The 27095-nt window shown below is 49.3% G+C and overlaps 1 protein-coding gene across 1 annotated transcript in view; it reads right to left on the bottom strand.

Annotated features, from left to right (window-relative positions):
• Window positions 1–26089, bottom strand: part of LOC144094761 (uncharacterized) — a 440689-nt gene extending 414600 nt beyond the window's left edge. Inside the window, exon 1 of the mRNA XM_077628670.1 lies at window positions 25614–26089. The gene's annotated coding sequence lies outside the window, so the exon portion shown is untranslated. The remainder of the gene's footprint in view (window positions 1–25613) is intronic.
• Between the last annotated feature and the right edge of the window lie 1006 nt (window positions 26090–27095).

Genomic DNA, 27095 nt, shown 5'->3' with positions numbered 1-27095 from the left:
TCGAGCGTATAGTGCGCAGAATTTATTGCCGTTGGTCTCTTTGAAGGACAGGGTGGATACCAAGGGAAATAAATCATGACCAGTGACGTCAGAAGGTGTGTAATATAGATAATATGCACACAATTTTGTCATTTTTTAATTTTCCTCTCTTCAGCCAATGATGATTGATTGGAAAATCACAAATGAAATCGATTCTGGAAGGAATCGTTACATTATACTGACCATGGCGTGGAGAGCTGGTGAAATTCGATGGCACGAAGCAGTCATGGCTGGCACAAGACGAGAGCAGCTAGTTACCGCCACAGAGGCAATTGCCCTTAGTGGACTCAACACGCGCTGCGTCTGTTTTTTTTTTTTCTGTGCTTCCTCCCGTAATCTCCGCTTCCACGCTGGAGTGCAGCCTTTCACTTTTATGTGTGTATGTAAGAACGATGTTAAGAGAGAGAGAGATAGAATGATTCACACTCTCCCTACTCCTGTTAAATTCCCAGGGCCCGCCGAGAACAAAAAAAAATCTTACGCAAACACAGCCTAGTATCACACATGCGCCGCACACAGTGCCACCTCACTCCTCTCTCTCCTTCTGTACGCAAGACCAGAAGCAGCGACAACGTAAGCCAGTCGTTGTTTTGTTGCCTCGCATGTAAGCCTTCCTGTGGCTCTTTCCTCTATTCACGGCTGGTTTCTTTCTCTTCCGAGCGGTGTTCGTCCCAGGCAGTCTTTCAGCTGGGAAAGAAGCTAAGTGCCTCAGCTGCCGCGGAAGCCCTCCGGTTGTAGTATCGCGAGGGCTTCGGCCGTCTCTCCCGTTCCCGTCTCTGGGCGAAGAAAACCGGTCGAGCGGAGCTCTGATCTATAATTCAGTCCGGCTAAGAGCCAGCTGGAGTAGCGGCGGCTGCTGCTGCCGCTGTTGATGCTCGGCCAGCTACGCGCAGCGCGTCTCCAACACAGTCCAGCATTCCTCCTCCTTTGGGGAAGCCAAGGCGAACCTCCTCCCTCTTCCTTCCCTAGACACGCGTTATTATTGATATTAGGAGCGGCCCACTTTTATGCCGCTTCCATGGCGAGCCTAGGGATGGAGGGGCGGAGGAGGGGGGGGGGGGGGGGGGGGGGGTGTACCGAGGAAAGCTGGCCACTGGCGTCAGCCGAACCGGGGTATCGGCGTTATTAGGGCGATCGGCCAGTTACTTCGGCGCTACACGGAGGAGGATTCCGGGGGATACAGCGCTGATTCTTTCATGCGACGTTCGCCGGGCGGGCCCGGCGGGGATGCTTTTATGCGTGTCGCCGGCCGCGTCGGAGACGATCGTGTCTGGTGGTGTTGGTGCGATGGCCGCCGGGTGTCGTGGCTCTGTGCCGAGTGTCGCATATGCTGGGACAGGACTCTTATACGGCGCGGAATCGAGAGCTGCTCTTTTGGGGCTTTCTCTTTCCCCTTTTCAAAAGTGGCGTGGACGAAGGAAATATTAAAAGGCTGGAAAGCGCAGGACAGGACTGCCTTTTAACGCTGACGTGATGTTAGAGGGCAGGTGTTCGACTATCTTGAGGCGCACGCGGGGTCAGATCTGAAAACAGGTTATGACGTAATGGCACGGTGATAAAGGAGTAAAGATAGATGTAGTTGCAAGGATTACGTCTTTGTCTCGAGCAAATTACACGTCGAAGAAAGAACCTTTCTCAAATCGCAACAGCCCCACAAAAAATGTGATGCAGCTGGGCTTGTTAGAAAACTCATTTCATGGCTAATAGAAGCGAAAGAACGTAACATCAAAATGACAACACAAACGGCACAACGACAACTAGAAGTGATTTGTCCAGTCATTTGTTTTAGTCTTTTATTGCGCTTTTTACTTCGTTTATATAAACTTATGAATAGTGTTCCCACAAACTTGGGCAGATCTTCTACCAGCCACCTTTTTTATTTCTAATGGTTGGCTCCATTCAGTGTGAAATAAAGTGGGCATGCTTGTTGTAATTCGACTTTTTTATATTTCGACGATTAAATTGCTATCTGGCAACGGATTGTTATTTTCTACATTAAACTTTGGCCCTGTTTCGTTCTTATGCCTCAAACATTTCACTGGACTGGGACTAAACCGTCGCTCCATTACATACGGTGCACTAGTGTGAATACAAACTGCGCACGCAGTGTGAGCTGATACAAAGGAAGGGAACACCTCCAAGAAATAGTTCGCCATACGGCACAGGCATCACTACTAGGAGCACGAAGCATCTCGTATCAAAGACCATCGTGCTGCGTTCTGAAAACTTACGCCAGCTGTCATCTTCAAATCCTTGAAGTGCATCCTCCTCAACTCTGCAGTTGATGCTTGAAGAACCTGCACCCTGTTCCCCCACTGTAAGCTTTTCTTTTTTTTTTTGCAGCGAAAGCTCAACTTCACGACGAAAGCTGCAAAAGCCTCTTCATCGCTGAAGCCGACCTAAAGAAATAAATCAAATAAATATTGCCGCCACCAGGTTTCGATTCTGCAGCCGCGCGAACAGATCAGCTTCGCTGGTCACTGCACGAGGGCACTATGCTATCGCAACAGCCAATCACGCCTCGTGTTTAACTTAACACACTCTCGCGCTGGGCACTGCACACGGTCGCCTTCACCAGCTTCCATCTGCGAAACGAACAGATCATATCAAATCAGCTTAACCTCGATCAGAGCTTAACCTGAGTCCAATATCGTCGCCAGACGTGCCGACGACCTTGCATAGCAAAACCATGAGACAACCAGGCTAAACACACGCTTTCGCGCGTCTACTCGGTTTAAATATGTTAAAATCCTAACAAATTTGTTGTTTGTGTCGTTTCCTTGAAGCCATCCCGAACGCTGCAAGTAACATCCATTGTCTGTGCGAACCATAAAACCGCGACCTCAAGTGAACTGATTCGGATTCGGTTTTAGTTCCACTTGAGGTATGTGCTTGTTTCTATTCCATAGGTGAAAAAGCGACGTCATGCCTTAAGCTATCTCCGGCAGTGGAATATGCAGTTTCTCAGTATTTCATTCACTTCGTGTCTGTATTAAGGATGTATTCTTTAATTTTGCGGCAGAAAAAAAATCTCAAATAAAATCAGACCCCTCCCCCGTCATAGCTTCCCCTCCAAAACACTTGCCCTAGGCTTTTCCAGGGCTGATAAAAACTACCTCGTGCTCCCTGATTGTGGTCATGCGAAATGACTGTCGGCAATTCTTTCTCAAGGCCACGGTTGAAAATGTTCAACACTTTAGCGACTCCGATCAAACTTCGTGCCTGCGGCTCATGTTTGCCTCACGATCTGTAGCACTAGCAGCGCGCTCAGACTTCGAATCTTGTAGAGATAGACACACCCTTCTCGAGTTTTCACCCCTTGGTGGTGGTAGTGGTTTTTTTTATTTAAAATAACAGTAAAAAGGAAGGAAAAGATTTTTGCTTTCCCCGACATCTGCCATCGATACTGACGCACCTGAGCTGGGGCAGCGGAAATAAACCATAGCAGGCAGAACGGAGAAATTAAACGAAAGAGGTGAGGGGACAGGAAGAGAGGATAGGGGGAGAAGTAATATATACAAACTATTTACACAATAAGAAATGTGTCCAGGTTGTGCGCGTGATTAGTTCATGCTGGAGGAATTAAAACTCACGCACACAGCACTGTGTTGGCTGCAACTGCAATAGGGCGCCAAGTTATTAATCGTTCAAGGTAGAACTCGCGGAGCGTTCAGTCACCGCGTGTAACGACCTGACGGAGAACAGACGGGACATCAAGCCCGTGTGTTCGAGGAATGCAAAGAGGCTCACCAAGGTTCGCTCACGAGTGCGTGTACTGCCCTGCGGCCACAATAGCGTCTTGAGGGAGTCTGGTAGTATGCCCAGCGCCCTATAGGCCGCGAGCATATCGCGACGAGCATCGGCGAACGCGGCACAGTGAAGGAACGGGTGTTTTAGTGTTTCCACTGAACCGCATCCGTCACACACATCACTCCTCGCGATTCCGTGACGCTCCCGTCGTTTCCCGGGCCAAACGCAACATTCGTCGGCATTCGTGTTCGTCGGTGTGTACAAGTATAACGCCGAAAACCTCGCAAAGTTTCGCCGTTCGCGGCTGTTCCCAAGGTCCAGGGATAGAATCTCGGCCTCGGCGCGGCCGACGCAGTCGAAATGCAGAAAATCTCGTCCTCTTTGCGACGCGAGTGCACCTTGAAGAACTCCGCGTACTTGAAATCAATCCGGAGCACTCCACTACGGCCTCTCTAGCAGTTCGCGTGCAGCTCCGGGGTCTTCAACCTCGCATACCATACGATTCGCGGCCATTTACGTGCGCTGTTCGAAAAAGGGGGTGAGCGGACTGCACGAGATTGGGATGTGCTGCTTGTGAGAGGGTTTCCATGTTTCCTCCCAATCATTCCGCTTTCGAAAGGCTTAACGACCAACGCGAGCTGAGGCCTGCGAGCTCGGCGAATGAATTCCGACTCTCCAGCACCGACGTGAATACGCGCTGACAACACAGTGCAGACACTGCGCTACGCCGCGTGAATTCATGCGCCCAGATACGGTGTAACACGTGTCCCCCATTAGCGGCTGCCACTCAGTCTTCGTACCGAGCCTAGTGATCGATACGTCGTGCGAAATAGAAGTCGCCCTCTCCGCCTTTCCTCGTGATTTGTTTACTTGCTCGTCTTGAATGCTTTCTCCCCTTAATGTTTGCAGCCAAACGCGGTTAAAATGGCCAGCTCTAATGGAGCGATTTCACCACCCTCAATGCGCGTGTGCGCGGCTGGTGCGATGACCGGTATTCCGGTAATTCTCTCTGGTTTGGAGTTGCTGTTAAGTTTGAGGAAACCTTGAGGCGAACACGTGATCTAGCCGTACCATGCCTTATAGCAGAAGGTTTCGCCTCCTCGCACACTCAGTGGGTAACTTCTAAATGTTTCGAGTTCCAGAGCACGCTAGATGTTAGATAAACTTTTTGGAAACTATATAATGCAAAGCGACATAAGACACAGTATATCTCGCTGATATGCTAAGTTTTATTAGAACTGGCGTTGACACCTCCAAATGAACTGAATGTGTTCAGAAGAAAAAAAATCGCATTCTGCATCGTGCAGTCGTACCCTAAATTGTAAGTAAAAATAAATAATGAGTAAAAGACCATACAAATCTTTGTTTTCGACCGCAGACGCCATGTGGTTACTGCTAAGAACTGCTACCGGCATTCTGGTATTCACTGCAGCGGTGGCATCGTAGGGAAACTTTCAACGAAGTCGGTCTACTAGCGGAATGTATTTACATTACGTTGTGTATGCTTGTCGAAGACGTCGTAGCGCAGTGATGAGTAAATGGTCGTCAGATCTTGCATTTGCCACCGTAAGGGCTGTCGCGCCGTCTGCGCCGACGCACCAGTCGAGAGGCCAACAAGTATGCGTCAGATCTACGCACGAATGTAATAAGCCAAGCACGTCAGTTGGATATAATGAACATAATGCGGTAGCCCTGAATTCTTTTCGTTTATTTTCTGTGTTTACATGTTCAACACTGCAGACTATGACAGCCCGACCAGGAAGGATGACAACGTGTTAGAGTATAAGAAACATGATGCCAAAATGGCATTACCAAAGAGAAAACAGTAGGCAGCAACTTAGGGAGACAGGTTAACTTATCGGAATGTTTTCAGACAGTTTTGTAGAGCGATGACAGCGCTCGGCTAAACCATTCCGTTTCACTCAGGCTGTACGGAGGAGAGAAAATTTTAACCGGTTATGCTCCTGTAATATTGCGTTGTTACAGAAAGTGAAAGACAGTGACAAGTATGAGGAGTTGACAATGACGTGAGATATGAACTGGGCTCTATAGCAGACGTGGTATACATTAAGGAATGCAAGAAGTGTGAAACGGGTGAATTGTCTCTGCACTGCAATGTCGCAATTCAATTACCTTTCCCAACTTTCGAAATAAAAACCCAGGCCACAAAACAGAGAAAACATATAGCGATTATTTCCTGTGCTGCGAAAAATGTTACCTCTTTCTCTCTCTCCCCTTCCGGCGAAAACCGGCTGCAAGTGAAAAATATTTAGAAGCATACTGGAAGGCAGCTTGTTACAAATAGACGGCGCCCCGCTAGGTCCGAAACAATGTTATGGTGGAAGCAAGGCACCAGCTGTCTCCAACCACCGCAAACTGACCGTGCAGCATGGTCTCGGACCCAGCAACCTGTGCTCAGCGGCTTTAAAGACACGCACTCGAGCGTTCATGTTAAGCCTGCCGTCGGCGGTACAATAATACTCAGAATGATCCCCCTAGTCATGAACAGCGAATAGGCAACAGTGACAACTACGCTACGCCCTCCCGCATGCACCCCCTCTCCCTCACACGAATCGCATTCGCTCTGACAAACAGGCGTACGCGGACGTTTTCAGTTGCGACCGGCTAAAACAATGCCATAATCTCCTTTTCCCCAAATCCCGCAATGTCCTCGCAGTTATTTTCCTTTTCTTCTCCCTTCCCAAGAAATTTCCTTGCACCGCTATTTATTATTTATTTAATTTGTTTGTCTACTGCAGGCTCCCTCTCGGCCAACGCGGGAGTAAATGCACGAAATATACATTTGTGTGCAAAGCAAACTAATTGCAACGAAAGTCGTTCACATCTGCGAAACAAAAAATAGAAACGAATTGCAACACAGTTCAACGGAGGAGGGGGGGGGGGGGGGGGGACTTTTTAATTTTTTGTTAGGTCATGTCCACACGAGTCAATTTTTTATACAGTTCACAATTTAACCTAATTTAGTGCCTGTGATGGAAGTGTCGGGCAAATAATCCCAATATGAAAGAGACAGTGCAATCATGGTAAAACGGAGCGTAAACCCCTAAAAACGCAGCGAACCGAACGAGCAACGTGGTACGTTATGCTTGAAGAAGGTTGTAACTGTCGTGACGGAGACTCCGGGCTTAACACCTTGTGAACAACATTCTTGCCAGGCAGCTGACTGTATACCGCTATTCACTGACCACTCAGTAATTAATGGTCACGGTTGGCTGCGAGAAAAGTTACCACAGTAACGCGCCCTTATCTTATTGAAGTAACCCAGAGACGCTGGTGTGGTCGTTGCAGTCAACTGTTAAGATAAAATAACAAAGAAAAGAGAGAATCCCTGGCTCAGGACTGGCACCTGAACGTCGGCTGAAAGAAGAATGAGAAGAAAAATTGAGAATTGGTTTTGAGAAAATAAAAGGTGCCTTACTTCTCGGTGGACACCTCAACTGTGTTGTGAGTGAAGGGAGGAAGGTGAGAGTGAAAGAAGATAACAAAGGGTCTCTTAGTTGAGGGGTCCGGAAAAATTTCGACCGCCTGGGGATATTTAACGTGCACTGATGTCGCAGAGCACAGAGGCGCCTTTGCGTTTCGCCTCCGTCGAAACGCCGGTTTCCAATCCGAACACTCCGGCTCAGTAAGAATAAGAAGCGGATAAAGCGTAAAGTGGTAGAAAGAGGGGGATAAAGAGGCGCGCGCGCAGAAAAGGGAACTGACTACAACCGCTCCATATTATAGTGTTCCTCCTGACTTCGTTGCCTACATAATCCTTCGACGGTCTCTGTCCTGATGCAGAAGGCACAAAACACATCCCTTCGGTGTGTTGATTCACTGGTATTGGCATTAGGAAATTGAGAATAAGTTTGCAGGATTGAATCCTGGTTGCAGCAGCCACACTTAGATGAAGGCTAAACGCAAAAAAAAAAGAACGCGCCCTCTCCCTCATGTGACCTTCTCCTTCATCTCTTCTCTCAATACGCGGTTTAGGTGCCCATCTTGAGTGAAGTGAGGCAGTTGCTGCGCGTTTACTTTCCTCGTAGTCATCCTATACATACCACCACACAACCCCTCGCTGGTCATCTTGTGCATTAGCAGCAGTGGGTAGAGCAAAGACAGGCATGTTTTGCGTCAACAGCTCTCGCTCTGCATGGCTCAGTACTTCCGAATCGCTTCTAGCTTCCCTTCCTTTCTCACATTATTCCCCTCTCGTCCACGCATACCGCGACGCTCCCACATGAGCTCCGAAGCCTTCTCTTCGGAAGGCGTCGCTAACAGGTCAGCTCCTCCTGGGCTGCTTTAGACCGCTCGGCCAACGGCGCTTTTTTTCTACATTGCATTTATTACAGTAATGCAGTGCTCTATGTACATGAGCCATTCGCTACGCCTGTTTGTTTGCCTCTTACTCTTTACTTTGTATATCGTCCCGTCTTCAACTTTCATCCGCCTCCTAAACGCAATGTGCAAAAAAGGCACAGTGAAGCGCCATCTGACGCGCATGGAGCGTAACACAACGAAACGGCGGAAGATTTGAACCACCGCAGCAGGGTCTAATCAAGCAAATATAACAGGAACGTTCAAGCCGCAAAGTACATGCAATCACATTATGTCGCATCAATTAACATTGATCGCCCCCCCCCCCCCTTCCTCCCTCTCCCTAATTTTTGAGCTAACATCCTGTCCTTCCAACGGTCAATCGTTGTGGCTCTTCACTCCGGCTCGTTAGCCTGCTGGCCACCTTGTGCGGTGCAACTCGGAGCCGCCGGCCGGGACACTAGGTTCGAACATTGGGAAACCACCACTCGCCACCAGTCGAGAGTCATGTCCCGGCGGCTCTATTGCAGCGGACGTTGCTGTAAATAACTTTAAAAAAAAATGCAGCCAGCTTCAACGTCGAGAAGACTACAAGCTCTACTCCTCCCATGCAAAACGTCAAGGTCCTGTCGCTCTGAAGAATGACCTTCAAGCGGCGAAGCGGGGATGTAGCTGTGATGTCATAACATGTGACACGCCGCTCCTCGGCGCAGCTGCGGCGTGCGGGACCGGCGGCGTTCGCTCGCCTTCGCAACTGCGTTGAACAACGTGATTCAACGCTCACCTCGCAGTTGCGCTGAACCACGTGACCCGTCGTTCATCAGATAAGATAATTAAAAGAAGTGCGAAGCGTTGCTTGACGTTTGCAGAACTACTTCACAGACCATAAGACAGTCTTCTTTTTAATCAAGCAACAACCAAGTCAACTCGCTGATATGCAATAAAGTTAAACCAACCATGTCTTACCATGCTTAATCGATAAACCAGGTTCAGCCGCATTGGAACCCAGCCATTTAGTTTACTTCCTGCTGGACAACGTTCGGGCGGGTAATTTCCGAATCTATCGAAATTTTTTTTGCTTCATAACTGCGGCTACACTTTCGGCGTCGGCTTCGCCGCGGTTTCGGGATGAATTTCGGCTGATTTTACCAAGAGTTGGAGCTAAAAGCCTTTGAAGGTATGTGACACCTGAAAGCTGCCCATTGCTTTCTCTCGGGCCTAGAGCAAAGACGCCTCCGCTGATGATGAGGCCGAATTTGTTGGCTATCCCTTTGAAACGGGCAATCAATGGTAATAAACCGTATTATGCCGAAAAGCACTGCTGGCTCTGATGTGCGCTTTTGGGATCCCAGAGTTTTCGAGGTTAAACCCGCCGCGGATGCACAAGCAATACTCAAGACGCCTATTTGTATGCTGTAACAGCACTGTAAACCAACTCGCCCATTCTTTGAACTGGAGACCGAGGGCATCGACCTCTGAGGAGCACGCGTCTGGAAGCTCCTGTAGGTATCGCACGCTGTCTGCAAGTAGTGCGATGCTCTCTGCGTACAGTACAGCTTACAGTCAACGAGTACGACTGGTACGTGCCCTCTTCCGTGTCGATAAGGTCAAACCCGCTCTCAACTAGACGCCGCTCCAGCCCCGAGATGAACAGCATGAAGATGATCGGTGATATTGGACAACCCTGACGCAGCTACCTGGATACTAAAATTGCCCTGGTACCGGTTGAGGCCTCCGAGGAGATCACAGCCCGGGTTTTTGCGTTGAGAACCTTCAATAAGCGTGGCATTTATTTGGGGTTAACTTACCCATAGCCTGTCGTGCTCAACTGAGTTGTATGCGTGGTCTATATCTAGGAATCAAACCAATTTCAATCCATGGTGTTACTACGAACAGGTTGCCTTCTAGCCGGCGACTGGGTCTCAAACTGTCGTTCAGTTCGCCCAGTATTTGAGCACCGCCGCCCTCGTGTAGCAGCACCCGGGGTAATCAGGTTTCTCGGGGCCTCCCGGAGCTGGCTACGTGTTTTCTTTCCCGAATGCTTAGGTATCTAGGGTGGCGTGCAATCACGCCCTCCCGCTGACTTTCCATACGTGCTGCAATGCGCGTTCCAGCTCCCCCTCAGTGACCAGCAAGTGCACCTGTGGTTGGCCATCATCATCAGCAGCCTGACTACGCCCACTGTAGGGCACATGCCTCTCCCATGAGCTTGTGGGTCATGTGTGACTCGATGCAGCCAGGAAGGCTCCTTCCCCATGCTCTTTCCCTCCTCTTGGTTCGTGCACGGTCACTGTGTCGGCTCTTGGCGTTGGCTTGGGATTCTGTATATACTGCCAGAATTTTGTTGGGCGTCTTTACCGGATGTTTCAGTGTCACGAAGGAGTTCTGGGGATTGCCTATATCTTCTGCTGTTCCAAAGTGGCCATATGCTTATTTGCTTCAAACTACGTCTCTCATAGCTTATCTATTATACCTTCATGCGCTCCCCGCAGCATGGCATGGCGAAGCAATCTTCAGGCATTTTTTCGCAGCGGTAAGGCACTGCACATTTCTTCGCCCCACCATGCATTTAGCCTCTGTCTTGTATTGTGCTTACGGTTTGGCAGCCTCGCGTTTACTGTAGCTCTTGCCTTCTTAACCTAGAGTTCGAAGTCTTCATAGGACTGCCCATCCATGTACTCTGCTGTGCTTGTCAGAAGGGTCACGATGCCATCAGTTGCCGTCTGTGGCAAGTCATTGCGATTTTTTGGATGAGCTACGCCTGAGTGGGCCTGGCTGTCCTTTCCACACGACTGTACATAGCCGTTATGGTGACTTCAGCTGTGCCTGTTTCATCACTCAACATTTCCTGAAGCCGAGGCCGCAGGAGAGCCGCTATAAGGCACTAGTATGCGTTGCCTTCTCGTGCATAGCCCATGTTGTCTTACCTCTACATTTGTTTGTCGTATTCACAACAACGAATTGTTGTCAGTGCGATTACTCAAAGAGCAATCTGCCCATTCTGTCTGCCGTGCTATTTTTATCTTCAATATTTGCGTTAAATTCACCAACAATAACAACTGGTATGTAGTGCATGACTGACAAATCGGCTTCTAGGCACTTCAGTACATCAATGTTTTTTTCTGATTTTTTTCTTCTGATATGCACCCTGGCCTGTCATAAGTAAAGCAGGCCTAGCGCTACCTTGTGGGTTCCCACTATTCCCGTCAACCACATGCGTTTTCCAGGCATGTCCCTGGAGTCCACTCCCATTCAGAGCCAACTCCGCATAGAAAGTCCAGACCACCACCCCTCCTTTCACAATCCAGGCGGTTCAAAACTGCCCATACGTAGCTTTTGTTTTGCGGTAAGGTTTCTTCATTGCACAGGTGAGTTTCGACAAGCCTTGTGACTGTGATCTCGTGCTTATGAAAGTTGTAAAGCTCCTCTCACTTTTGCTCATGCCGGACCTCGTGCATGCTTAGGTAAAAAAAAAAACTGGCAGGGTGGTTACCACTGTGTAACGCGAGATTCAGCGACCGCTGCTGAGGTATTTGTATTTTGCGGTATGTTGAGGTAGCGAATATGAAAGCGACTTCAGCTGCCCCAGGTTTACTCCTCCGTTCTCGCCCCGCTCTCTTCCCTCCTTCCACAGTAACCACCCTCCGGATCGTTACAGTGGCAACAACTTCCTGTGGCGCCTTCCTACGCTCTCGCGATAACCTTTCGTTTTACGGTGACCCTCCTCCTCCTCCCGCGGAAATTACCCTCCAGGTGGTTCCTGTGGCCACCACCAGTGTGGGACTTCTCCACTTACTCCATACCCTCCTCCTTCCAAGATAACCGCCCTCCTAGCGGTTCCCACGGCAACACAGCCACCGGTTACGCTGACTACAACACACTACGACGACTCGAAACCCAGGAACTGGCGCTTAAACGCTGTCGCTGTAAAAAAAAACTCACAGGATCGTTAAAATTTTGTGACGCGATGTTCAGCGATAGCTGTTTATGCGTTTAGTTTTGGGGACATTTTGCCGGCGCACTAGTGTAGTTGTCACGTGATGCACCCCTGCACTGGCAGGCGGCTGTTCCAAACAAAGCCACCCGTAGGCGTACGCGACCCAAGCAGACTGGCGCAATCGGTAGGTGCGCTAGCACCAACCGGTTACGCCGCCGACGCGACGACCGCGACTAGAAAGCCAGGGACGGCCGCCTAACCGGTATCGCTGTAAAATTCTTCCTCTGCCTTCTAGTACTCTGCTCTGCCGTTTTGTTCCGCTTCTTCGATGTGTGCCAAGTTTAGGAACCGGACCACAGTCTGTGACAATGTAAATACCTCCCACTTCCTCAGCTTCTCTCTATTCACTCAGTTTCTCAATACTCTTACCGTCTAGTAGTTACACCCCAGAAACTGTTCCTCCCTTTCATCCTGTCTGGTGCACCGGCCATTTGCATCAGTGCCTGGCCCAAAGTCTCCATGAGGGCAGTTAGTGGGTGCGCTCCATGTTTGAGCCCTCTTCGGTCTTTGTTGGATGGGCGGAGCCCGAAAATAGAGAACAGGCCCTGTGTTCAAGTCACTGAAAAGTTGACTTGTTGTTCTCTCGGTGTAAGTCATGTTCTGTTGCAGCTCCAAAGCCCACGTCGTGGGTAAGAACGCCACACGATGTCCAAGGTCTCTGAATGCGTTCTTCATTCTTTCATTCTTTTTGCTGAGCACAGCAAGGAAGGTCGTCGTCCGGAGGAGCCCTTAGACTCTGGAGCGATGCTGCAGAGCCCACTGCAACAGGTACCCAGTTTGGATTGCACTTCCTGGACTGACTCAACTGCTGACCACTTCTCATCAGTTGATCATTTAGCACCGCGGGAAGCACCACAAGGGCTTCCTCTCACTGCCAGGCGTCCGCTGCATCATTTAGAGCCTCACAGACTTCCTGGACAGATATGCCTGTCTTTGTCCTGACATGCACTCTCTTGTGCCAACTGGAATCCCGGAGTACAGAAGGCTTCATGCGGTATGCACTCTGATCCCCGAGAGTGGAAGACATTTCGGTCGTTCCTTTCCTGCCTGTGATGGTTTCCGCGCTGCTCTATTTCTGTATCGGATCGAAGCTCGGAGGTTAGTACTTCGTGGGTTCGGTGTCGCTGCTGCTTACGGTGCTCGAAACCTTTCGCCTGGCGGCGGTCGCCTCGTTTTCGCTGGAACGAGGATTCTATGCTATCACAATATATCCGGAAGCACTAAAAAGTGCTTAGGAGGGGTACGGAAGGCTTCCGAACTCGTGTGGGAGCGTAGCGGCAGTAGTAGATGAAAGGGGAAGAATGTGACAAAGGAAGAGAAACTATAGACGATTGGGAAGTACTGAGCTATGTAGAGCGAGTGCTGCTGACGAAAAACATGCCTGTCTTCATTCTACCCACCGCTGCGCAAGATGAACGGCGATGGGTTGTGTGGTGGTATGTATAGGATCACTACGAGGAAAGTAAACGCGCAGCAACTTCCTCACCTCACTCAGGGTATGCACCAAAGCCGCGCATTGGAGAAAGAGATGAAAGGAAAAATGAAAGGAGGGAGAGGGCGCTTGCTTATTTTGCATTTCGCCTCCACGTAATTGTGGCTGCGATAACGGGGATTCGATCCCGACACCTTGTGCTCAGCAGCCGAACGCCACGACAAGTGAGCCACCACAACGAATGGCAATGTTCTGTGACTCCAGCATCAGGACAGAGACTGCGCCGCAAGATCATGCAGACAACAATAGGCGCTATTCAAGTGACGTCACAGGCGCAATTTTGTTGTCCAGCACCTAGCCTCAGCAGTGCAGGCCGGAGCAGGGGCCCTAATCCATTTAGACTTTAGCAGTGTTTCACAGACAACAACATGGCGGCCGCTGTGACATCGGCGAATAATCCTTACAACGTGCAGCTTCAGCAGTCATCTCACAGCAGTGGAGTCGCTGTTCAGGAGCTCATCTCAGAAGAGTGCACCCACGCCGTGCTTCCGAGACGGCATGTATAGTACGCAGTGGTCGCCGCTGGGCAAAAATGGCGACGCTTTCTTTTGAAGCACGCTTCGAGCTGGGACCTCTTAGCTATGTTTTCCTCGAACCTTAACGAGATTTGGAGCCCTTTTGGAGATTTGGAGAGCTGCTAGTTGAGAGTCATGTGCTGGCACTCCCTTTTGCAACGGCTGCCTTTGGGCGCGACGCTTGGCCCCGCGGACAGGCAGTGTCTGGGCTACGCCACTAATATAACGGGCCAGCGCGCAGCCACCTTTCTTTCCGCCACACGCTAATTGAAGCTGACAGTGGCCGGTTTTTCGGCGTCTCGTCCCAAAAGAGCACGCGCACACGCGGACGCCTCCACCTCCGCGGGCCCGTTCCTTCTGAGCGACCGCTGCCTCAGCCTTTTGTTCCTCTTAAGCAATACCTCACCGCTATGCAGAGTGCCCGCGCTGCTCTCCTCATCTCGCGCGGCGCTGATGTTTCTGCCTTCGGCGCGTTCTTCGTCAAGAGAGTTCGCGTTGAGAGTAGATTAGTGATTCCCGCTCTTTCGCCTTTCCTTTCATCTCCGGCGCCGCTCGCAGAGAGCTAAACTTCGCGGGGAATTGCTTTCTAAACGCAATTTCCTCTCGACTGCTGTGGAAGTGTGAGGACGGAAAACGCAGTTGCCGAGAAGAAAAGCGCGCGCGATTCTTTTCACGCGTCATGGCGCTTGGTGCGCGGAGCATGTTCGCGAGGCGCTGGCGAAGGCTTTTCGGGCGACAGCGCCCCCCGCAGCGGCATGCTCCAAGCGTCACGTGACAAATCTTCGAACTTGCGTAGTCTAACGGGCTTAAAGAGCAATGAACGAAGTTATTCCGCCGGAAGCGTCCTCTCTTCTTTCGCTCTCCTTCCTATCTTCTTTCGACCGTCCTTTCATTCTTCGTTACTCACCTCTTTCGTCGTTACGCCGAAAGGTACTTAACAAGTAACGAGAGATGGCGGAGCTGAGGAATGAGGTTAGTAACAAAAAAATCAATCTCACCCTTGGGGCACCTGTCCCTTTGTTCCTCCGGACGATAAAATGACCTTATCTCAGCCGCCGCTTTGATTCTGAAAGGTTTTCTCTTCCGAGCACCAGCTCACACACGAGTCGCAGAGCGTGTCAGCCCTCTCGCCCTTTATTCTTTTGTCTTGGGCGACAATATAAGCTCCTTATAGAGTGGAACGCCCCGAGTGAGAAAAGTTTCTTTGTGTGCACGCCTCGAAAGTGTCAGTAATCTTGGGGTGAGAGAGACGGGTGAACGCACACGCCACCTTAGTGTATACGGTCGCGGTCTCCAGGCGCCTGCTATACGTCTGAGTCTATCCGAGTTAGTTCTGGGGTTGACTTGAAGTCCTGGGTCACCTGAGTAAACTTCTTTTCCTTCCTTTTTTTGTTTTTCTTGCTAGCGATCAAGATTACTTTCGAACGTTTCGAGAGTGCTTTGGACTTGTCAGGGGAGTCCTGGCTATAGAGCTGACGTCACTTTGTCAGACGCAGCATGAACAATTTACTGTTTCTTCAGCTTCTTTACTAAATGTCACTCATCTCTTGCGTCCCGTGAATGTTTTTTCCAGCTCGATTTAAGGTTTAAAACAAAAGCATTCCTTCGTTGCCATTTAAAATTGGCTTTTCACAACGTACCCCCAAGTAGTAGGCGGACTTCGACAACCTTGTTTGGAGATTTTAGGACAAGTGTGGCGCATGAAGAGTCGCTATTGCCTCTAACACGGAGTAGGGGCGAGGTACAGGTTGTTAGCAACTTCGCTACACAGGCGTGTGCCGGCAGTCTTTCATGGATAAGCCCCGAACTGTGATCCCGTTAGTGCCACGAAAGCGACCTTGCCATCAAAGAAAGAATCTCAATAGGATGAGCACTCAGAAGTGTGCGCCCCGTATTCCCCCGTTGTCCGGGTGTGCGACTGGGAGTTTTTTTTTTTAATGCAATACCTATAAAAGCGTCATCAGAAAAAAAAAATGTGTCATCGGTCATAAATTCACCCATTGTCTGTTGGGAAGTCACGTCCCTTGTAGCATAGGCAGCAACAACTTCTAATGGTTTTCCACAGCTCACACATAGGGTAATTATGTGTCCCTGTGAATTTTGTACTCTGTTACCTACTCGTGCTTCACAGATGAACTCAATAAGAAAGTTGCTGTAGTTGCAACTGTTGCAAGTCTTTTGCACTTTTTTTCTTTCAGTTTTTTGCAGCGCAGCTCGCTCACAACAGCTGCGTTGTAATAAAGCATTGCCAAGCATTGTAATCGTGCTGAGAGTTTATTTTTTTCTTTTACCACTTACAAGTCACAGTTTTCCGTCTTCTGTTTTTCGTTGTTGGTGCGAATATCGTGCTAATATCGCATATTGAACTCTGTTCTACAAACACAGCACTAATGTATTGCTTTCTTTCTGAAATATGCCCCTCTCACTATAACTGTTACTTATTCGCTCCACCTGGACGCTTTTTCTCCGTCGACTGTTCCGCTGGCGCACTCTTGCTGTGCATCTGTGCCAACTTCAATGCCTCCAGTCTGAAGTATGGATCTAGAGATCGCCAAGTATCCTTCACAGAAAGCTGCCGAGACTTGCGTGTTTAAGTGGTTAATTTCCGTTTCGAAAGCAGGCGCTTAAGAACAAGAACGGAATAAGTGTTTGCTTGTTTCTTTGGCCCGTATTTACCGCACATGAATAATGTTCCCACGTCTCTGTCGCCGCGGTCCACCGATAAGACAAGTGCAACTATTCGCGGTCTCCGGAAGAGAAAGTTAAAGTGCTCAATTCATACAGGAAGAGGTGATTCCAAGACTATTCACCTTACCCCGAACGGAAGAAGTATTCTCATGTCGAAACGACTCCCGGACCAATGCAAGGTTGTTATCTCAGACTCGCGTTTCGCTTGCGAGAGCTATGTCAAGGGCGAGGTATGTCCTCTAGCGTATGACATACTCTACAACGCCGTTAAAGGCTCCGAACCCACGCCTAGACGCATCGTGTAGGCACCGGCCCACCAGGAATTCCGTGGTAACGAAGCTGCGAATGCGGCTGCACGAACACTTATCCTCCGAGCACCTACTTCCGCGTCCTCCACAACCGATTTGCCTAGCAGACCGCTTCTGCGGTTTCAACAAATCGTCGACTACTACAAAGACAGGCATCTCCTGTTCCCTACACCGGCAAAGGGGCTGTCGAAGGCAGGCGAACGCATTCTGCGACAGCTACAGACGAACACCTACTGGTAGCCGCCGCGGTGGCTGGAGGCGAAATTCTAGAGGCCCGCTTACTGCGCGATGTCACTGCACGTTAAAGAACCCCAGGTGGTCGAAATTTCCGGAGCCCTTCACTACGGCGTCCCTCATAGTCTTAGTCGCTTTGGGACGTTAAACCCCAATAAACCAATATACCAAAACACCTACTGGTGTCCCGCCATGGCTGCTTGCTATGACCCGGAAGTTAATCCTTTGTGCCCACAACACTGGGACGAGCTCTGTCCTTTATCCTAAATGGTGTGGGCCTGTCGACACAGTCCCCCCCCCCTCACTTAAGAGGCTTGGGAGACCTTCCTCCTCGAGTGTTCGAGAGCGACGCACAAGCTGACCTCGCACGCCAAGCTCCCGAGGCGGCGGGATCTTGCGGCATCCCGGTCTAGGGACGAGGACCAAGATGTCGGCACTCCCCAACTGCGCCGGCTCATCCTCTCTATTTGCTTAATAAAGGTTTGCTCTATCTCTCTCCAGGACAACCTGAATCTTTTTATCACATGTCAGCTCAATCACTCTCTCGCTGGTCAGCGTGTGAACACAGAAGCGCTCGGTTGCAAAATAATACAGCGACAGCGGACAACGTCGACAACTGTCACCTTAAGCTTTGAAAAAGATCCTCATGCAGGCACTGCTTAAAAAAAAAGAAATAAGCGGTTGGTTGATGTTAAGTGAGGTGGAGGGAGGATGGCGGGGAAGAGATCTAATGCACATGTAGGTCTTGTCAATTTTTGTGTGTTTTTGCGTCATAAAGGTTAGGCTCAACTGGTTCAAGTAGGCTATACGGAACGCGAATACACATAAGAATATCGATGAACGGTGTTTCAGACACATGTATGTGGATTGCTGCTCCGCACGGAAAGTTATGTAACTGTAACGTTATATCACGTATCTTATTGTGTTTTCTGACTAGAACCTGGTTCCATTCATTTCAAGTTTTCTTTTGAAAGTATCCGCTTAAGTTCTTGTTACTGACTGGAACGTACGTATGTCGAACACGATTATGCGTTACAGTGACGACATTTGCTTCATGCCCATCCACGCGCTCCATACACCAGTGAGTGACCTGTCCTGTTAAGGCTGTTATTAGCGCATCCGCAAGGGAGTGGAAAGGCCGCCGCGGTGGCTGAGTGGTTATGGCACTCGGCTGCTGGCCCGAAAGACGCGGGTTCGATCCCGACCGTGGCGGTCGAATTTCGATGGAGGCGAAATTCTAGAGGCCCGTGTATTGTGCGATGTCAGTGCACGTTAAAGAACCCCAGGTGGTCGAAATTTCCGGAGCCCTTCACTACGGCGTCCCTCATAGCCTGAGTCGCTTTTGGGACGTTAAACCCTCATAAGCCATAAGCCACAAAAGCAAGGGAGGGGAAGGAAAGAGCAAAGAATGGCAAGGATACCAGTGATCGGCGTCTTCTGCACGACGCCCATATCAGTTCGTCAGTTGATTGAGATAGCATCGCCGTTCACCGAATCCGATCTGTAAAAAACAGGACGCCAACCTGCCTTCCTCCTTGTCTGGGCGCATGCGCCTGTCTCGGTTCGCTTAATCTCACTGTTAGCCGAAGCGCAACTTCGCGTCTAGATTTTTGCATACCAAAACACCGCTATGAGTCACGCCGCGGATAAGGGGCGCGGATTTATTTCGACCACCCGGGATTTAAAATCTCAATGCAAAGGCTTCTCTGCATTCTGCCATCATCAAAAGGAACCTCAGTGACAGAGGTCGAGCTCGTGAACAGACAGACTCAGCTGAATACCACATCCACGGATCCACCACGGTAGGAACTGCAAGGTACCGTAGATTAGTGAATTCAGTCACGGTGTTCGACGGAGTCGCTTTTATGGAATGTCGAACACGCATATAAAGTCGACATTCTAAATTTGCCCCCATGAACAGCTTTTTCATCTCTCAGCCACCGGAGGAGCCTTTGATACAAAGCTCGGCGATGTCAATCATTTTCTAGCTGTGATTCATCGTGTCACAGTGATCTATGTCATGCCAATTGTGGAACTCTCCATAAGGCCCACGTACTAAAGCTCGGGTGTGTGATTGGTCCGAAAATCGGAAGTCAGCTGACTATCGCGCCACTGGCGGTGTTCAGATGAACTAGGTGCAAAGAGCCGTTCAATGTGTTCTGGGCAGCTCTGAGCACGCAGCTCAAATTAACGCTATTGGTATAGTATATATATATATAAAAATAAACACTGCATCGCGCCAATAGTAGGCAATTCCCCAGCCCGTAGGCGGCGCCACCATCCGCGGATCTTCAGAAACTAGCCGCGGGCCACGCCCGGATTTTACTTTTTTTGAAATTAGTAGCTTTGTGTAAATATTCAGAAACAAAATTCAGTTCATTTCAGCTGTGGCTGAAACGAATGGTAATGGTGCGAAATATTTAATTGCGGGAACATTCGCTCGAAAATGCGGGAATGGAATCATTTTGTTCAAAATATTGTATTTTAACGCGATAGAGTTAATGCTCCCGTCCAGCAGAAAATCCGATGTCATCGGTGTCGTCGTCGGCGTTGTGAGCGAAAAGCCGTTGGCCCACCTGCCACCTAGGACACGTGACCCTCTGACGTCATCATTTTCATTTCACTTTATTTCTTCCCCTCTGTCCCATGTGTAGTTTGGCACACAGGAATTAGAGACACGTAAAATCGCACCTGTAAACACAAATCACTTGTATTCACGAACATTAAATGCTTGGATCTTTGCTTCCAAACACATGGATCGCACAAATTCCACCGGTGACAGCACCTGCCATCTCAGGGCAGTATCGCACCACTTAACTGCTACACGACTGCGCCAGGCGTGGTAGGAGAACACCCAGAAATCTATGCATGTTAAATAGAGAAAGGCCAAGTCTGCATATATGGATACGCCATGATTTCTCACTGTAAACGAATGTTGTAAACATTCTCTCCAATTTTATTTCGTTGGTTACGCGATGCCTGAATTGCACTGCGGGTCGAGATATTTGGTGACTTTGTCGTAGGCTGTCTTTTACCTTCGAGAGAAAGAAAAGGAGGAGGAGGAGGAGGAGGAGGAGGAGGAGGAGGAGGAGGAGGAGGAGGAGGAGGAGGAGGAGGAGGAGGAGGAGGAGGAGGAGGAGGAGGAGGAGGAGGAGGCATGGAAATTAAAGCAAAGCAAAACAAGGCATGCGTCCGGTTTGCTGGCAGAGCAAGTTAGTTCATTCGCCGCTGGCAAACGTCCATTCAAAAACTGCAGACGAGAACCTTAGCCGAGTCCATTAAAGTTGTTTCAGCTTTGTCAATGCATCTTTATCACTTTTGTAATTTTTACATTAAAGTATTTTCCTGTCAGGTGGTAGCTAATGTTTCAGACGACGAAAATGGGGGCGTCAGCCCCTTCAGCATCAATTATTGCCAAAGACTAAACGTCTTCGCAAATCTACTTAACTGATTTTTACTTCAGCGCTGTTCCGTTTCGCCCTTCATCCTACGGAAATATAATTAGCTGGTCGCAGTTCCGGCCGACTAATTTGGACGGGCAACGTCTTGAGCAGCATCTACTTTCGCCACACGAAATGTCTCTCTTGTCGCGTTTTCCTTCCTTTAATTCAAGCACTCGGGACGAATCGAAGCGTTCAGCGGGGCACGTAACGACGTTTGTACGACTGGGTCAGGGGGACTCGCCTAGAGTCCAAAGAACCGAGTAGTCAAAAAGCGTCAAATAACACTCTCAGTGCAGAGATTTCTGGATGCAATAATGCAAGTTCCACTCAGCCCACCATAACACCATTGAGCAGCTACAGCGTGGTCAGGTCCAAAGCTTTAAAAGCCACAGGACACTTGTCCATTGTGGTAGTAATCAGCGACAGGATATCGTCCTTGATTACTGCCAACATTACAATGACTTTCTGCTGTGTTTGGCAGCGGAAATCACTCCGAAGGAAGAGAGAGAGTTAATTCGCAGGAAAGTACAGAAAGGAGGTCGGTCTCTGCCTGCACGCCTGCAACTCTGCGCTCATGGAAGGAGGAAATGGATCGAAAAGAAGCAGCAACAGTCGTGGCGATTGGAACAGGAGAGAGAAATGAATATACGATGTATAATGACGAACGTACAGACACTTTACACATTTGTTTTTTTTATGTTTTTTTTGTGTGTGGGGGGGGGGGGGAGGCGCTGCCATATTTCTATTGCGCTGTGCCAGCAGCGTTCTGATTGGCTGATTTCATACAGGCGTATACTGCGCATGCGTAGCACAGCCCAACACGCACGCACACTCGATAAAGCTGTGAAAAGTGTAAAGGTCTATGAAAAACTCCGGAGACAAAGAAAGAACTGCGCGAGTGCCCTTTTATTTGTGTTTCTGCCATGCCCGACTGTCCACTCTACTCCAAGAGTAGTGAGTGCACATTCAGAATGTTTTCTTTTTAATTCTGTATAGATCTTTCTTTAAAAATCCGTGAAGCATTCGATAATGCGATCTTCTCAAGTTGATTGTGCGACACGGCGGGCATTATGTCCACGGTATTAGGTAGTTACAAGACTACTAGTTAACGATCATTAACTAAATTTCTAAAATTGTGGTTATAGGGCACAATAATATTGCAACGGATATTCTTGGTGAAGACGAGGTGAACGAAGTGTCTCGGAGGTGCGCGTGTTCTGGGCTTGGGCGCTCTGTGCTCTTTCATTGCGGGCCCTGTGCTCTTGACCTCTCTGCTGTGCCCGGGGCGTTCTTGCGTCGTTTCCCTCTTGGTCCATGTAACACCCCGGTGTTGAGAAATAGGAGGCATTCAGCATCGTAAACGAACCCAGTTTTTGAATTTCTAAAACGGCATTGTGGTTCGAGACATCGAAGATGTAATTGTGCGTGTAAAGCGACACGATTCCAAAACAGACGTGCGGCATGCGCCTTGAGTTGTATATAGCCCCCTACAAGCTAGGGTATTCTCGGTGACGAAAAAATGACGCTCACATTCTAAATTACGAGACGCGCACCTGACTCTATATCCCTCTAATTCGCCCTGTACTGTGCCAGCCGAGGCCACCTTATCCCCGCAAACTTCCTAAAAACATGTAATTAACTCGCGTTTGTTCCCCAACTCACTCTGCTCTATTCCTGTTTCTGTTCTATAGCTCGCTGCGTTGTCCTCAATTTAAGTTGAACCCTTTTCGTTAGCCTCCACGTTCCTGCCCCGTAGGTGATTACCGAAAATATACAGCTGTTACATACTTTCCTCTTGAGGGATGCCGGTAAACTGCCATTCATGGTAAACTCCCTCATACGGCTGACGAAAACACGAAATTCGAAACTGAAGAACAGTTGTTTTTTTTTTTTGCAACATAGTTAATGGCGTTACTTGCCCACAAGAGGCCCAGATAGCGCAAAATGGGCCATTTTGCGCCATCGTTCAAATTGAACGATTTAAATAGGCACGATAAGGAGAAAGTCAAGGGCCCTCTCTAGTATTATTAAAGCATTGTAAGAGTGTTTTCTACTATCGTTTAAAGCAATTACATATACCCATTTAAAAGAACCAAGGGGGTAAAACTAAAACCTAAAGATTTCGTGAAGCAACTGGTGGAAGTAGCAGAGCAACTTTCTTTCAAGTTCCTGTTCCGCGTCCGCTTGGAGCCCACGGTCGGTTTGAGCCCACAGCCTCAGCTGCAAACAAACTCCCCAACAGAGAGAGTTCGCCAGCACTTCAACCTGCAGGTCAGCATTCACAAAGAGTTAAAATGATTGCCCTCGCTCCATGCGCACCGCGCGTGTGACCCCGCATGAACTCGTGTTGACAATGCTGCAGCGACGACCATCAAAGAGCTTCGGGCTCTCCGCGCTTGCAATTTCAACGTCCGTGAGCGCACACACTTACCTGTACCCGTTCTTTGCAGCACGTATACCACGCACAATCTAGACCTCTGTTTGCCGTCCGAATCGCATGATCAAACAGTAGTCAAAGCCCGTTTTATTCCCCTGCCAGTATTCACGTGTGTTATTTCATTGTTCTGGCGCTCCTCTAAAGGGAGCGCCAAACGGAAGTCCTCGGTTCACTCAGCCGTCGGTTTACCGTTCCCGTGCCGCTCTGCAGAGCTCCTAAAGCAGTAGAGCGGGCCCCGTTTCACCCGTGTCTAAGTTCATCGTCTAGGCGCTGTCTTCACTGTCATGTGCATTGGTTGATGTTTCTTCACTGTCATGTGCATTGGTTGATGTTCCCCTTTCAATTTTGTAAGCACGCAAATAAACTTTCTATATAGCACACATAGAACAACAGCTTCCCTTCTCTTCATCTTTCCTCCTTTCCATTTATCTCTGACCGCCCGCTTTGGTAATAGATAAAAGCAGCGTTATAATCAGGTTTAGGACGTCCGGTTGACGCAGTATTCGTATGCACTCGTTTGATAAAGGCGCACAAAAACACAGATAAGGGCTAAAAGGGAAGACGCCAGCTGCGCTGACTGCAACTTCTTTTTTGCCGCGCACCGTGCATATACTAGCGAGTCACGGCCCAAGAGCGCGTCGGCGAGAACACAAGGAACAACACTTTAACCGACCATTTCTCCGAGGTCATTATCATCAGCCCGACTACGCCCATGGCACGGCAAAGGCATCCCCCTTATCTCTCCAATAAATCTGATCCTGCGCCAGCTGCGGCCAGGAAGACTCGCAAACTTCCTAATCTCGTGGGCCAACCTAACTTTCTGCCGCCCATGCTACGCCTGGCTTCCTCCAAGGTATCCGTGCACTACTTTCTCCGGTCAGAGGTGAGTGGACGGACGGACAGACGGACGGACGAATGAATGAATCCTCATTGCATCAATGTGGCGACAATTTTCACGTAGCTATCAATTCATAGCGGACCAATAATTTCTCTGTACAGCAGTGGGACTGCTATCAGTGGTGGCCGATGACGAAGAAAGTTTAACCCCCTGAGCAAAACTTCTTCCTTCTCTCGCTCTAGAATCAATTCAAACCGCAGATGAACATTTGAACTGTCATTGAAGGTGACACCCTGCAGGGTGGTTAGACTTCTTATACTCTCCGTAACTCAGGACTGGACCATCTCTGAAGATCGAACCGTATTCCCTGGTGGCTGGAGGTCAGAGGCAAAGATGGTGACCACAAGTCGCCGCCATTTTGTGCATCGTTATTACCGTCACTATTTTGAGCCGAACCGGATCCGTTTTAAAACAGAGGCCTCTTTCAATGACCTTCAGTTATTCCTGTCTACTGCCAGCCGCGGTCAAGTTAATCCAGCAAATTTCGTCACTGACTTTCTTACTGACGCCCTTGAATCCATCCATAGCCGAGCCACCAAATTAGTCAAGTCGGATAACGCACTCATTGGCAGCGTTATCAGCTACATATTTCGCCCCTTGAATGACGTCGCAGAATTGCCGGGGTTTACCTCTATCACTAGTTCTTTCGTCCTTTTCCCTCAGATGATAACGTGCTCATCGCAACACTGTCGCCGCGCATCCAGCATAAGCCAGCCAACGCCGTTAACCCGCCACGTGCTCGCACTGCGACGTTTCAGCGCTTGTGCTTCGTTTCCGCCGCCCACGACTGGAATGGCCTCCATGCCGAAGTCGCCCACATCACCAACCAATCTAACTCGAAAACATCGTTTTTGGTAATATATTACACCACAGTTCTTACAGCTGCCCACACCTCATGCGATGTTACTAATCCAAAACCCTTGAGGAATTACAAAAAAAAAAATGTAAACCTTGTGCTGTCGGATTCTGTCCGATTTCGGAACAAGCGCGGTCAGTGAACAGACTCAATAGCTCCTCGATGCATGTTCGTGCAAGAGCCCCTGTGACCACATGAGTAAAGGTACTCATTGAAAGGGGCGGTGCAAACTAGGCCCCAGGCGAAGATTCAGCGGTGGCTCTCGTTTACAGTAAGGGCAGAAGGCACCTATGCGACTGGAAGACATTTGTCTAAATGCAGCGGTAGTGAAATGGAACCAGCTGTAGGCATATAAAGGCGCTATCGGACAGGAAAGCGGAAAAGCCATTGATAAGTGAGAGATAGCATCAAGTTCTGCTCCCTGCAGCCTCTAATATCGCTTGTCACCCACGTGGCATCAGCAGGCGGGCGTTATACGAAACAGCGCCGCGATAATAACTTGCACACCGAATTCTAGTAGATCCCTGTGGCCCTTGTGACAAGTAGGCCAATTATTTTGCTAGGGGCGCCTGGTTTTGATTTTTCGGCCCATCGAACGACGCCCGTTCGTCACTACTTTAAGACGAAAAGGCTTACCTGTCGAAAATCCTGTCTTGTCAGCAGACCTCGCGGTGTCCAGGCATGATAAAACGTGCGTGGTGAGTAATTACGCATAGGACATCGTTCACGTTCTGCGCCTTCCATTCATGCTCATGAATGTAGCGCCTCTATGGGGAACCTGCGCTGCCAAGGTGGCACTGCAATTGTTCCATTCGGTGACTAAAAACTGCTTTTGTCAGCCGCTTGGGCCGCAGCAAACGCAAGAACACATTCTGCGCGATTAGATACCCGCCTTTGGCTGACAGCATTGATTGCCTAGCTTCTCCTGGCGTAGCCCAGATAGCTGACGCACGGCACGTGCGCCTTCGACAGAGCGCGGAGGCTCACGCCAATAAGCGCCTGAAGGTGGCGCGGAAAAGTACTAATAGTACTACCCAAAACTGCTTGCTCTTCTCGCTAGGCAGTCTGTTATGGCGCTGCAATCGGCACCGCAAACTTTAGCGCAAGTTCCCCATAGAAGCGTGCTTCGCTCGTATCACGGCTTCGCGCCGTTTTGAGGCACTTCTGACAGAACCAAGCGGCCCCTCCCGATCCAGGCACGGCCTTTACTGATTGTCGTCACTGCGATCGACTGGGGCGCTGATTGGCTTTCTGATAAAGCAGATAAAGTGCCGTAGTTCCGGGCATACTGTATACACGAACCACTCTGCTTCTGAGTATGCTCAGAACATCGAGCTGTGTCATCGCTTCTTTCCGGCGTTCGTCATTCAAAGCGACGAGGCGATGCCACGATAAAGCAACGAAGTTGTCAGAAGCCATGGAAGTTGAATGAGTAGCATTAACTGGATCGATGCGGTGATAGCGGCAACGCCGGTGTAGCAGTCAGAGCGCGTTGATCCGGAGTGAATGATGTAGCTTTAGGCCCCGGAGCATGGACGTTGCCCTGAAGCCACAAGTCTTTTCCGGTTCGAGCCAAGCTGCAAACATGGTCTGGCGGTCTGGTCGCGTTTTCACCCCACCCAGAGCCGTGAGAGCCAAGGTAAACTTACACAGGCCGCGAAGCCGGAGCTCGAATGCAGTTTAGAACCAAGCGCCAGCGACATCAGTAAACCTGCGGAACTGAAGCGCCAAAATGAAGTGTGCGGACAAACACAAATAAGAGAACAATAATTTGCACATAATTGTTATTTATAAGGATTTGAAACACAAATTTAATTACTCGTTTAAAAATGTTTAAATAGCGTGCATTTTGTTGCGAAGTACAACGCTTTTAGAAAGAAAAAACAATATGTACGCGTTCCTTTGCAATAGCGGCCAGCGGCTCTTATGCCATCCGCCTGCTATCTCGTGATTTCGTTGCGTGCTGCTGTTCCCCTTTTATCAGCCAGCGTTGATTTCAAGCCCTTGGTTACTTTTTGCCCTCGTGATACGTTCTTGTGGGCTACCTGTGCATTTCTTGTTTTTTGCCTTACCAGCCACAGTTCTGGTTGTACACTTTTGACGCTGCTGCCTTCGGAA

This window comes from Amblyomma americanum, chromosome 6, assembly GCF_052857255.1.
Source record: "Amblyomma americanum isolate KBUSLIRL-KWMA chromosome 6, ASM5285725v1, whole genome shotgun sequence".
Classification (NCBI taxonomy): Eukaryota; Metazoa; Arthropoda; class Arachnida; order Ixodida; family Ixodidae; genus Amblyomma; species Amblyomma americanum.
The sequence above is the reverse complement of the archived record's forward strand: the minus strand, read 5'-3'. Positions and strand labels throughout refer to the sequence as shown.